Here is a 12,711-nt window from a genome sequence, read left to right as displayed (position 1 = left end):
CACGCGTGCGAATCACCCGACAGCAGAGTTACGACGCACAACGTTACAACCTGCGACACCGATACGTCACTTATCAACCAGGCGAGAAAGTGTGGGTCTGGAGCCCTATTCGCCGACGCGGCCTTTGTGAAAAGTTACTGAAGAAGTACTTTGGTCCCTACAATGTTATACGGCGCCTAAGTGACGTGAATTATGAGGTCATCCCTGACAGTTCTTCGCGACCTCAAAAATCTGAAATCGTACACGTTGTGCGGATGAAGCCATATTGCAGTGAGCCAGTTGCGTAATACGTCAACTATAGATACACCGCGTATTCTGTAGCCGAGCATCGGGTCGATGCTCTTCCTGGAGGGAGGCAAATGCCGCATTCAACCTGCAGAGGAGAGCTCGCACAGCCAGAGAGAAAGACGAAGTTCTTGCCCGATCCTCTTTCCGAGCGCCTTTCATTTTTTAATTAAAGTGAGCTTTTCTATATTGAACTCCTGCTGTGTCTGCGTCGTGACATATATATATATATATATATATATATATATATATATATATATGTGTGTGTGTGTGTGTGTGTGTGTGTGTGTGTGTGTGTGTGTGTGTGTGTGTGTGTGTGTGTGACGTAAGAATGTAGCGACGGTTGGTAGAAGCAGAGGAGGAAGAAGTGCAGAACGGAATAAACATGGCGTATGAGCCAGGCCACGTCTCCCATTCATCATAGCGTCACACGAGCCGACAGGATGGAGACCTGCCTGCCCCTTCATCACTCACTCATCATCGACGCAGTTCCCCAGAAGACACCCTGACCATACATTGACTACTGAATCATCGCCTAGAAGGACAACGACCAGCACTATGACAGAACCATCGGCTGACCTCGACATCCCCAAGTACACCGGATCAGCGGACGACGGACTCGTACAGGACTGGTTCAACCTAATCGAGGTCCACGCCGCCGCCGCATACTGGTCGGAACGGGAGATGATCATCAACTTCACTGACTACATCTCCGGTAAGGCATTTAAGTTTTACCTCACCCACATCTTTGAAAATGACGAGTCTTGGCAAAAGATAAAAGATGAGATGATTACCCGTTTTAATGACTATGACCAAGACTTACTCATTGCCAACCATCTAGAGACAACTGCACACTATTGTCAATTTTTTAAGCAGTCCTCAAGCATTCAAAAGCCAAGCGCGAATCAAAAAGTGCCTCAAGACGAAGTGGCGCATGCGTTTACTTACAGAAGGCCATGCGTATATTGGGAAAAACCCAACCGTCAAGCGCAGCTCCCTTGTGCACGAAAGTCGGCATTTCCAAAGTCGCGGCACCAACATACGACACGAGACGTTGCTCACCCTACTGATGCCTTTCATGCTTCGTCTCGCATACATGGTCCACCACCTGGTTTTCTACGACGCAGCTCTTCAAAGGCTCCTAACGGTCACTATTCGTGTCATAAGGACGCCTTGTTCATGGTAGAGCAGCTGACACATGGGTAAAATACCAAACAACGCCAAGATGATTCAAAGAGTGAAAATCAGTCTTCGTATTTCGTATTTATTTCGTATTTATTTCAGACAAAGACAAGTAATATGTACATTTGCCCTGTCTAGGAGGAGTGACAAAAAGGCACGAGTGCCTGACTGGGTGTCACACCCCTTTTTAGACACACACAACTCAAACATCAGTGGCAGTTATCTAAGCAAAATACACAAGGTTACATATAGTATACATATTTTGGCCAAACATATACAGGATTTTCTACATATATACATTGTTCTATATACATATGAAACAGAAAGATTTTCTATATACATATACAGTATAAACTGCAGCAAGGTAAAAAGAAGAGAAAAAAAGAAAAAAATAGAAAAAAAAGAAAACGTAATTATTCTTGTATTGATAGGAGATATGCAGTTAACTTTCTTTTGAAGCATTTCATGTGCATCGTTTCTTGTACCAAGTTTATCACGGTAGGATGATGATTTAAAAAGTCTGCTATAACGTAAGATTGTTTTTGCATACCATAGTTAGTTCGTGTAAAACCTTTATCATACCTAGTTTTTCTGGTTTCGTAAGCGTATCCTTTTCCCAGAAATTGTCGAAAAAAACTATCGTGGCATAACTTTATTTTCTGAAATATTGTAATGCCTAGCTTCTTTTTCAGTATGTGTTGCATTGTTAATATAGTGTTCGCTTTAAAAAGTGGAGCGGAGTGAGTTAAATATGGCACATTTTCAATAACTCGCACAATACGTTTTTGTAGGATATACAGCTTTTTAAGATTTGTTTTTGTTGTTGTTCCCCACACAAGGAGGCAGTATTGTAAATGGGAATGAATTAGTGCGTAATATAGCTGGAGTTTTAACCAACGTGGCAAAAGTTGCTTTGCTCTGCTGATAATACCTATTGAACGTGAGATGCGTCTTGTGAGGTTATCGACATGAGGAGACCAGCTGAGATTTTCTTCGAAAAGAACACCGAGAAATTTATGTATTCTTACACGCTCGATGATCTCGCCACGGAATTTCAAATGTACGTCATTCCTGATTGACTTATTTCGGCAGCGAAAAATATATATATTTAGTTTTTTTTGGTATTTAGTTCTAGTTTATTTACAATAAGCCACTCAGATAAATTATTGAGCCATTTGCTAGCTTGCAACTGAAGAATATGTAGGTTCTCTCCTGAAAAAAAATACATTCGTGTCATCGGCGTAAAGAATTATATCTGGCGTGAACGGAATATTACCTATATCATTTATATATAATAAAAAAAGAAGTGGTCCAAGGATGGAACCCTGAGGAACACCGTATTTAATTTCACCTAAAACTGATTTTGAATGATTGGTGTCTGTGTATTGGTAGCGGTTTGTCAAATAACTGCGTATAAGGTCAAGAGCAAGTCCCCTAACGCCATATTCGCTTAACTTTTTTAATAAGATATCATGCTTAATAGAGTCAAATGCCTTTTTAAAATCAAGAAATATCCCTAGAGTATACTTTTTGTCTTCAAAATTCTGAATTATTTTTTCTTTGATACTTAAAAGAGCCATTTCACTTGACTTCTTTTTCTGAAAGCCGTATTGATTGCCTGTAAGTACATCATTTTTAGTGCAGAAATTCATAATTCTTACATTAATCATTTGTTCGAAAACTTTTGAAAACAGTGGTAGTACCGAGATTGGTCTGTAGTTGTTCATGTCATTTCTATCGCCTCCCTTAAATATAACTGTTACTCTAGCGATTTTTAGTTTATCAGGGAACACGCCTGTAGCCAAAATGAGGTTGCATATGTGCGATAAAGGATTGCTGATACTGTTGACAACTGCTTTCATCGGCTCGGCTTTTATCTCGTCCTGGCCACATGCGGATGCATTCTTTAACTTTAGTATTTGGGATTTAATTTCATGTTCTGTTGTTGGCTCCATGAAAAGAGACTTCAAGGAGTTATGCATAATGTATGACCTGTAATTATGCCTGTCACAGTTATCACTTACCGATGCTCCACATTTTAAAAAGTGTTCATTAAACTTATTAGCCAAAGATATACCGGTATAAGTTATATCGCTGTCTACAATTTCAGAGACGCTGAGTGGCTCTTTTTGCGGCAGTAGGCCTTTTAATGTTTGCCACACACGTTTGGGGTCATTTGGAATGGTTTCGAACTTTCTTTCGTAATAACAATTTCTTGCTTCTTTGATATCACGCCCTAGTTTGTTTCTAATTTTCTTATAAACAGTTAGGAGATTAGGTTGTCTAGTTTTAATGAATTGACTAAAAAGTCTGTCTCGTTCCTTCATTCTCCTTAGAAGCACCGTGGTAATCCAAGGTTTCCTACATTTCTTGTTTTGTTTGATAGCAGTTACAGGAAATGCTTCATCATAAAGTTTTTTAAGGTGATTGATAAAATAATTGTAAGCAATGACAGGATCCGTTAACTGATACAGATAAGACCATGAGGTTTCACTAACAGCCGTTTGAAAAGCAGCAACATTGCTTTTGTTAATCTTTCTAAGTTTAAAAGCTTTATTGGCACGCATTCTATGTGTTTTTGAATGAGGGTTGAAGAAAACAAAAATTGGCATGTGATCACTGACATCAGATATCAAGACACCTGCTTCTATGACATTCGTTTGTGGGATAAAGCATAGATCAATTAGAGTTTCGGAGACATCTGTTACTCTTGTCGGTACATCAATTACATTTTCTAGGCCGTAAGAGAGAAATAGATCAAGAAGAACTTGTTTGTTGCGTTCTAGAGACAGCATATTGATGTTGAAGTCACCCGTCGTAACAATAGTCAGACCGAGTTCGGAACAAAAATTCAACATACGTTCTAAAAAGTTAAAAAAGGCATCTATGGCACCAGAGGGCGGCCTATAAATTACCACAATTGCAGTATGGTAGCACTTCATCATGAGGGATTCGTAGTGTGGGTTTACGACTGAAAACTCTGTCACAGTTTCGAAATGCAAATCGTTTTTGATATAAAATGCTACCCCGCCTCCTCGCTTTTCTTTTCTGGATACGGTTGTACATCTGTAACCTGGGAATTGTACCTCATATTCATCGGTGAACCATGTTTCAGAAAAGGCTAAAATGTCAAAATTGTATTTAAAATCATCAAGAAGCATGCAAACGCGTTCTTCCTTACTTTTCAAGCTTTGCGCATTTAAATGCAGAATAGACAAATCGTTTCTAGAGCATGATGCGGCGGAAGCCTTAAAAGCGTCCTTATCATAATATTTATTGAACCTTGCCATTTTTATACGTCACGTGCAATGACAAGCAGCATGCATGAGAGCCCTATTTTATCTTTTCGAGGTCATCCATCGTGATAATCCGAATTACACGATCGCGTGGGCTACGGCGAACAATTTACCACTCTTATGCCACACAAACTGATATTCTCGTTCAACTGCTCTTGTTTTCATCTTCCAGAAAAGCTGTTTGTTTTGCGCTGTTAGGTTTTCATTCAGAAATATTTTTGATTTAGTTTTCCTCAGTTCACTTTTCTTCGCTAGCCAGCTGTCCCTAATCTTTCGCGAAAAAAACCGAACCAAAATGGGCGGAACCGTCTCTGTTTTGCTTGCATTATCAGTTTTTCTCTTGGGTGGCAGTCGATGAACGGCTTCCACATCCTGGTCAGAAAGATGTGGGACGTCAAGGTCATCTGCTAGCCTATTAAGTTTGTCAAGCAAATTCTCTCCTGCATGATAGGGCATACCGTGTATTTCTAAATTTAGTCGTCGGCTGTACTGATCCAAGTCATTAAGCTCTTGTTTCAGCTTTCCGATTTCGAAATCGTTCACTTTGACCTCAAGTTTTTCCACGCGTTTTTTTAGTCCTGTAATATCGGCATTCTGCTGTTTCATCTGCGAAATGACCTCATCGTATTTCTTAGCCATCTCCTGCACTGCTTGTTCGACGCTGTCAACAGTTGCCTTAATTTCATCTAGTGCATCTACTTTCACTTTCATTTCAATAAGCACAGCAAGTTTGCGGTGTATTTCGTTGATTTCACGAGAAAGGTCCACTTCAGTTTCGTCGTTGAAATTTGTTGTGTTATGACTTCCTCGAGGCTTTGTGGTTTTGCACGTAGCGCATTTCCAGGTTTTTATTGTGGCGTCTGTCTTTTTTCGATACGCGGATAGTGATACCCCGGAACAATTTCCAACATGGTAATGAGAGTTGCATTCGCAGCATAACAAGTACTGCTCTTCGCCATGAAATGATTTATGGCAGGCAAGACAAGTTTCTGGCATTGTGCGTGCTAACACAAGCTCACGACACAAGAGACACTCAAGAGGCGAGTTACTCAGCAGCAGCGGCAACCACGGGCTTAATGAGCACTAGGTATACAAAGAATAAACTAACCTGTAAACACGAAGAAATCATTCAGCACCGGGCCATAACAGCACGTCGCCACTGCTGCCGAGTAAGTGTGGTCTGTTCCATCGATGTCAGGCTCCTTTTGTAGGCGTTTCGTGGTGACGTAGGGGTCACGTTGATTGGTGTAATCTTCTCGGTAGTTTCCAGAAGTGTGGTTCCGGTCTCTTGATATGTTGCGTTGCGCGTCAGTAGTGATGCAGGTAATCCTGTAAACACGAAGAAATCATTCAGCACCGGGCCATAACAGCACGTCGCCACTGCTGCCGAGTAAGTGTGGTCTGTTCCATCGATGTCAGGCTCCTTTTGTAGGCGTTTCGTGGTGACGTAGGGGTCACGTTGATTGGTGTAATCTTCTCGGTAGTTTCCAGAAGTGTGGTTCCGGTCTCTTGATATGTTGCGTTGCGCGTCAGTAGTGATGCAGGTAATCCTGTAAACACGAAGAAATCATTCAGCACCGGGCCATAACAGCACGTCGCCACTGCTGCCGAGTAAGTGTCAAGTAAGTGTCTTCACGCATTGGAGCAGCTTACTCCCCATCTCGCAGACTTGGCCCGCCTCCTTGTTTTCCATCGCTTAACTCTTTCGTGACTCACAATGTCCATCTCACATCTAGCACGCTCACAATGGTCGGGATAGAGCTGCGGAGCTCGGATGATGCTACGCCAAGCCCTGGACTTACCACCCAGATTCATGCGCCAGAACAGCTCGCATCGTTCGTTGCACAGAAAGAGGGCCATTCACAACTCAAACCTTACCGAACTACCCCTGTTGCAATGTTTCCGTCCAGTGCGCAGCCACCAGAAACTCCAAACACAGAAGGCTCAGACGCATCGAACGTCGCATGCTACCAGGCGCAAGAACCACTCATAGTGAGCCGCGAAGAAGAAGCCCCTGATGAACTATCTGTCAACTCTGAATGTTTTTGTCGCAAGAGTTCATTTCCACGGCACCGGAGACTTGCCAAAATTTGCATTTTCAACCTGGTGATGCGACGTCACATGTGGTACCCGCATGCAGTGGTCACCAATCCAAGAATCGAACCAATTCAGAAGCAAATCATACATCAAACCTCGTACACAGTTGTCTTTCAGAAGTGTCCATAATCAACCACGTCACAGAAGCCTCTGAAGAGCAGGCTGGCAATGATGGTGCACCACCAACCATGCCCGATAAGCAAGAAACCTGATCATCATGCATCAGCTGTCTACAGGACGCGTCAAGCCTCAAAATAAATGAATGCCCCATTCCGGAAGGCTTGCCACTACCGCCATCTCCTGAGCAGCATCAGCAAAGCAAGCATAGCCAAGCGCGCAACCTCATGCGACAACAAAATAGACTGAAACGAAGGCATCGACGAACGCGAAATTCAATGGAAGCACACTCACCAATTGAGGAACAGTGGAAAATAAGATCTCTAACCCAAAAAGTATTCCAAGACGTCAAATTTTCTCGCACGGAGGAAAGTCGCCAGAGACACTCCCTAAGCCTGCAGTTACACAGACCACAACACCACGGAAAACGCCAAAAAAAGATGCGGAAGCACTTCTTGCATACCGCCAGCCCGCAGGCATCACGCCGTCACAATACGTCAAGAAGCACGCATTTTAGAAGCAAAGCGTCTGTCGCAGCCACGACTCAGAATCCAACGCATGAGACATCCGACCTTCCAACGCTACAAGGACTCCCAACCTTGTTCGTTCCTCAATACTAACCAGGTTGTGCCATCACCATTTTTAACGCTGAAGGCATGGTTATGCTATCCAGAACGCAACAGCCAACCTCGCTCACCTGAGGTCTCCTAGATATCACCGGACTGCCTTTCCTGTGAACATTTTGTGCAAGTGCATGGAACCGCCGTGTGGCATGGAACTACTGCATTTTCTGGCATTATTTTTTATTATAAGGCTCCATTTGTTCATGCTTTCTAGATTGTAGCTCGCGCATTCTTTCGGGGGGAGGGGGAATCATATGACGTAAGAAGGTAGCGACGGTTGGTATAAGCAGAGGAGGAAGAAGTGCAGAACGGAATAAACATGGCGTATGAGCCAGGCCACGTCTCCCATTCATCATAGCGTCATATATATATATATATATATATATATATATATGTGTGTGTGTGTGTGTGTGTGTGTGTGTGACGCTACGATGACTGGGTGATGCGGCCTGGCTCATACGCCATGTTTATTCCGTTCTGCACTTCTTCCTTCTCTGCCTCTACCAACCATCACTTCATACGTCACACGATTCCCCCTCCCCCCGAAAGATGGCACCGTTTATAACCTACAAAAAATTGAAGAAGCCAATAAACAGACAATGTACAAATTCGCAGTATCACGTCCCGACGGAGTTCCACAGTCTGTTTAAATCTTCAAGCCGAAGGGAGCAGTCCGGTGAATTCTATAACAACTCTGGTGGGCGAGGTTGACTGTTGCGTTCCGGACAGAGCGGGATACACGTGTATACTGACAGTACTGCTAGAACTCTTGTTCGGGCTGACCAAGGTTGGAACGCCTTGTTGCATCGGCAGCTCGGATGTCGTCGGGATTGTATTTTTCACCGTGAATGGTGCAATCCTGATGCTTCCTGCTTGCGTGCTTCTAGACAGACTGTGATGGAGTGCCTGAGTGCTTGCGGTTTGCAAGAAGTGCTTCCGCGTCTTTCTCGGCACTTTCTGTGGTGTTGCAGTCGGCGGAACAGCAGGATCTGGGAGCGTTTCTGGCGACTTTTCTTTGTCCGAAAGTGTCTGACGTCTTGTTGGTTTGGAGATCCTATTTTTCGATGTTCTTCAACTGGTGAACGCGCTTCCATTGAATTTGGCGTTCGCCGATGCCCTCGTTGCAGTCTCTGTCGTTGTTTTCTGAGTTGGTGAACTTCGTTTTGCTTGCTTTGCTGGTGCTGCTCAAGCGATGGCTGTAGTGGCACCCCTTCTGGAATAGGGCATTCATTTCCTTCGAGGTTAGACGCGTCCTGTAGACATCCTGTCGACTCGTGTGACGCTACGATGACTGGGTGATGTGGCCTGGCTCATACGCCATGTTTATTCCGTTCTGCACTTCTTCCTTCTCTGCCTCTACCAACCATCACTTCATACGTCATATATATATATATATATATATATATATATATATATATATATATATATATATATATATATATGTGTGTGTGTGTGTGTGTGTGTGTGTGTGTGTGTGTGTGTGTGTGTGTGTGTGTGTGTGTGTGTGTGTGAACCGCTACTCTGCACGGAAACTGAACACTGAATGTAATCAAATGAGTCGAGCAGGCAATTCAGGCTTAATTACAACACACTTTCACATACATTTGAGGCCAGGCAACGTACTGGTGGGCTGAGTCCACAATCGGTGGTTCACATTCTTCTCCACCCCATCTGGCGCAGACTTTCTTCTTCCAAGGCCACGAAGAATTCATCTTTTATTTGATCCGGCATCCCACAATCGCGATGTGCGCGAGCAAAGCATACGGCCGTGCCGGCGCGCGCGCGTGACCCTGCGCATGTCATTTGGGCGTAATATTTACGTGTTTACACCTAAGTTTACACAGCGTGCACGCATTAGACAGGCTAACCCCAGAGAAGACAACACCCAGCAGCGCTGCTGCGCTACGCTGTTGCACCCTAGCAGCAGTCGCACAGCTGACTTAACGAGCAAGTGCAAAAAAAAAAACGGGGGGGGGGATACGAAACAGCGGCGTGGTCGAGTTTTTGTTCACATCACGTTGCTATGGTATGGTGGCTACTATGGCTATCGTATGACATCAGAGCGTCTTGTGTTGAAGCAGCCAATTCGCGTGCAGGTGCGGTTGCTAGCTCGTGTCCAACCTTCGCCCCTTCGGCCAGTTGCCGCTAGGCGGTGACTCTGCTCGCCCTCGTGGCCAATAGAATAACGACTGCACACCGCAATAAACACGGTAGAGGAGCACCTCATAGGAACAGGTCTCTTATGCTCTGCAGACAAATCCGAGCTTCTTTTGTACCGTCCCACGCTTAGGGGTAGGCTTCCCACTGGATATGAAAAAAAAACGAGGCTCATAAGGAAATTAAGGTACACACAGGGAATGGTCAACAAATGTCTTAGGTGCAACGACTATAACAAAAACCTCTACTGGACGGAATATACTACGCAAGCTAGAAATGAATTACCACAATCAAACAGATAAAAAAACACGATCACGAGAAAAATTCGTAAGAAACTTCAAATACCTAATATAATTAAGAACATGCATCAATGTTACAATAAGACTAGACGCACGAGTAGAGCAGAAAAAATGATCGAGAGTTAGGGGTCAGACGACAGAGCCGCCTTTGCAGACGTGACAGAACACCCAAACAGATAGAGCTACGTGTCGGTAATCGTAGATCACAACCAAAAGCTCGTTACCAGCTTGTCAATTATTAGCAAATTTTGCGAGACAGCAGAGGAAGTAGCCATTGCGCTAGCAGGTACTGGTCTCCACGAATGCGCAATACATTATTTTCATTTTATTTGGTGCATGCTACAGTCCGTACACCAAGCAGGAGGTGCGAAAAAAAGGGAACACAGTGGAAACACGGTGAACAGGTTTGTACAGCAAGTTTTCTAACTATCCTACACGACAACTGAAAACAAGTATAAGCTAAGTAGAGTGAATTCAATATACCCTACTAGAAAAATACGCCAGGCCTGCGCGGAAGGCGCAGCACAGTCACAGCGAAAGCTAGAAGAGCGGCCATTCAGAACCTTTTCTATACACTCATTTGGTAACTACTGCAAGCAAACTTACTTAATAACCACTACGGCATTAATAATACAAACGTTTGGGTAGTAGGCCGGCATTCGCTATTCTATCCTTCATCATTCTTCTGAGAAGCGTGGTATCCGCTAAGCACTGGCACGGCTACTGGATCAAAGTGCGCTGATCCAGTCCATGGACGTGGCACTGGCAAGGAATTTTATCTCAATTTCTCATGCAATGGCTGACGATGGTGATGGAATTAAGCCTGAAGTAGGTATGCGCCACAGTTAATAACTGAACAATAACAAGCTTTCGTAATGGTTTGGAGCATTAGACGACCCACTCGTTACGCTATTCGCATTGTGCGACGACTCGTTGTTCTTTCGTTGTTTTAAAATGCTTTATATATCGTATTAACGCGATTGCTTTACCAAAACAAAGCCTTCCTAAGGCAAGTTTGGTTACTTGCAAGTCCACACTGACGAAAACTAAGCTACAGTCACATGAGGTGAATTTTTCGTCAAAAGTCGTAGATGCCTTGCGATTGACCTGAAACCCACAGAAGTAAAAATAAAGCTTCTCTGGCTACCTGAGCATTTGGAAGGCGCCTACATTTGAGAGGCACTGCATGTTTCCAGAAAACTAAGTCAATATCGGTAGAATACTGGAAAGTATCGTACGTGGAACAATTGTGGACTCTTAATCGTGACTTTGTGTTGTCCCTCGCTGATGGAGCTTGAGTGGGCGACATTCATTACCTTCTGACTGTGTGTGGAGTACAAAGTCTCGTTCTGATCCCCGGCCGCCCCCCTCTCTGCCTTCGCTGCAATAAGGTTGGGCACACCCGTCAAAACTGCAGGACTCCTCGCTGTGATGACTGTCAACGCTTCGGCCATTCAGATGAGGACTGTGTCGTGACCTATGCTATAAAGCTACGACAGCCCACACAGCCCCATGACGATAACCAGCAAGAGCATATCACAGAAGTTCTGGATGCAACGAGAGACACTCCGTCAACGACAGACTCTATGGACTGCCCCAACAAGGATGCACAAGATACAAAGGAGTCAGACGCGGATAAAATTTATGAAGTTCCTGCACGCAAAGAGCCAAGAGATTCTTGCAAGCAGCCAGTCCAAAATGACTCCAGAAAGCTTCTTACGGAGAAGGAAATTCCTACGAATGAGGTCAGTGGAGATGCTCCAACTTTTTGTGCCGTAGCTCCGCAGCAGCAACTTCAGCACAGCACGACGTTAGAAGAGGATATGCAGGTTTCTGTGGATATTGTAATATCTAAGCACAGGGCCACGTACAGCTCGGAATCAAGCAACGAGGGTGACGGAGCGGCTGTTAATAAGACGCGCCATCGCCGAACACAGAAAGAAAAGGGCCGGCGGTCACGATCTAGGGGAAGCCTGGCACCATCGACCTCCCCAACCGACCACATGAGACAATAAGCGCAACATAAGGTAGTCTCAATGACGCAGTCCGAGCGGCTTATCTTTGCAACATTGAATCTACGTGGTCTCAGGTCATCGCAGAAAGAGGCACAGTTCCGTAGACTTTTCACTCGAAAGCGCCTCGACTTTGTTGCCATTGTTACGTTTGGCCCGCCAATTCATCTGGGCAGACGCCATTGTGCGTAAGCCGTTCTACTAGGGAGGCTTTCAAACCCATCGGCGCCCAGTCTGCAAGACGCTGTCCTGTAGATGTTCCAGGAAGCAGTTGAGTCTCGACGAAAGCTTCGCGAGACAAGTCTTTTGTTGAACGGGCTCGAACAGCAGGAGGACGGCGCCACTGTGGCGGTCTTATTAAGACAACCTCTTGACTTGGCTATTGTCATACGCAAGGACATCGCGAAGCACCGACAGCCTGGAAGCGTGAAAGACATCGAAGGAGCCGTTCTCAGGGATCGAGCGTTTGGACTGCCTGAAGCTAAAAGCAGCATGGCCCGCTGCCGACGTTCGGGTTAGCGGCCATCTCCCCGGAGGAGCTCAACCTTCCGTCTCCGGAGTCTACCTCATCACTCTGCGGCGCCTTTAAGGCGGGGGCCGGGTGCGTTACTGTGTGGTGCGTTCGTGCTCCCATTGGACCATT

Source organism: Rhipicephalus microplus, chromosome 2 (assembly GCF_043290135.1).
Source record: "Rhipicephalus microplus isolate Deutch F79 chromosome 2, USDA_Rmic, whole genome shotgun sequence".
Classification (NCBI taxonomy): domain Eukaryota; kingdom Metazoa; phylum Arthropoda; class Arachnida; order Ixodida; family Ixodidae; genus Rhipicephalus; species Rhipicephalus microplus.
This window is presented reverse-complemented; position numbering follows the sequence as displayed.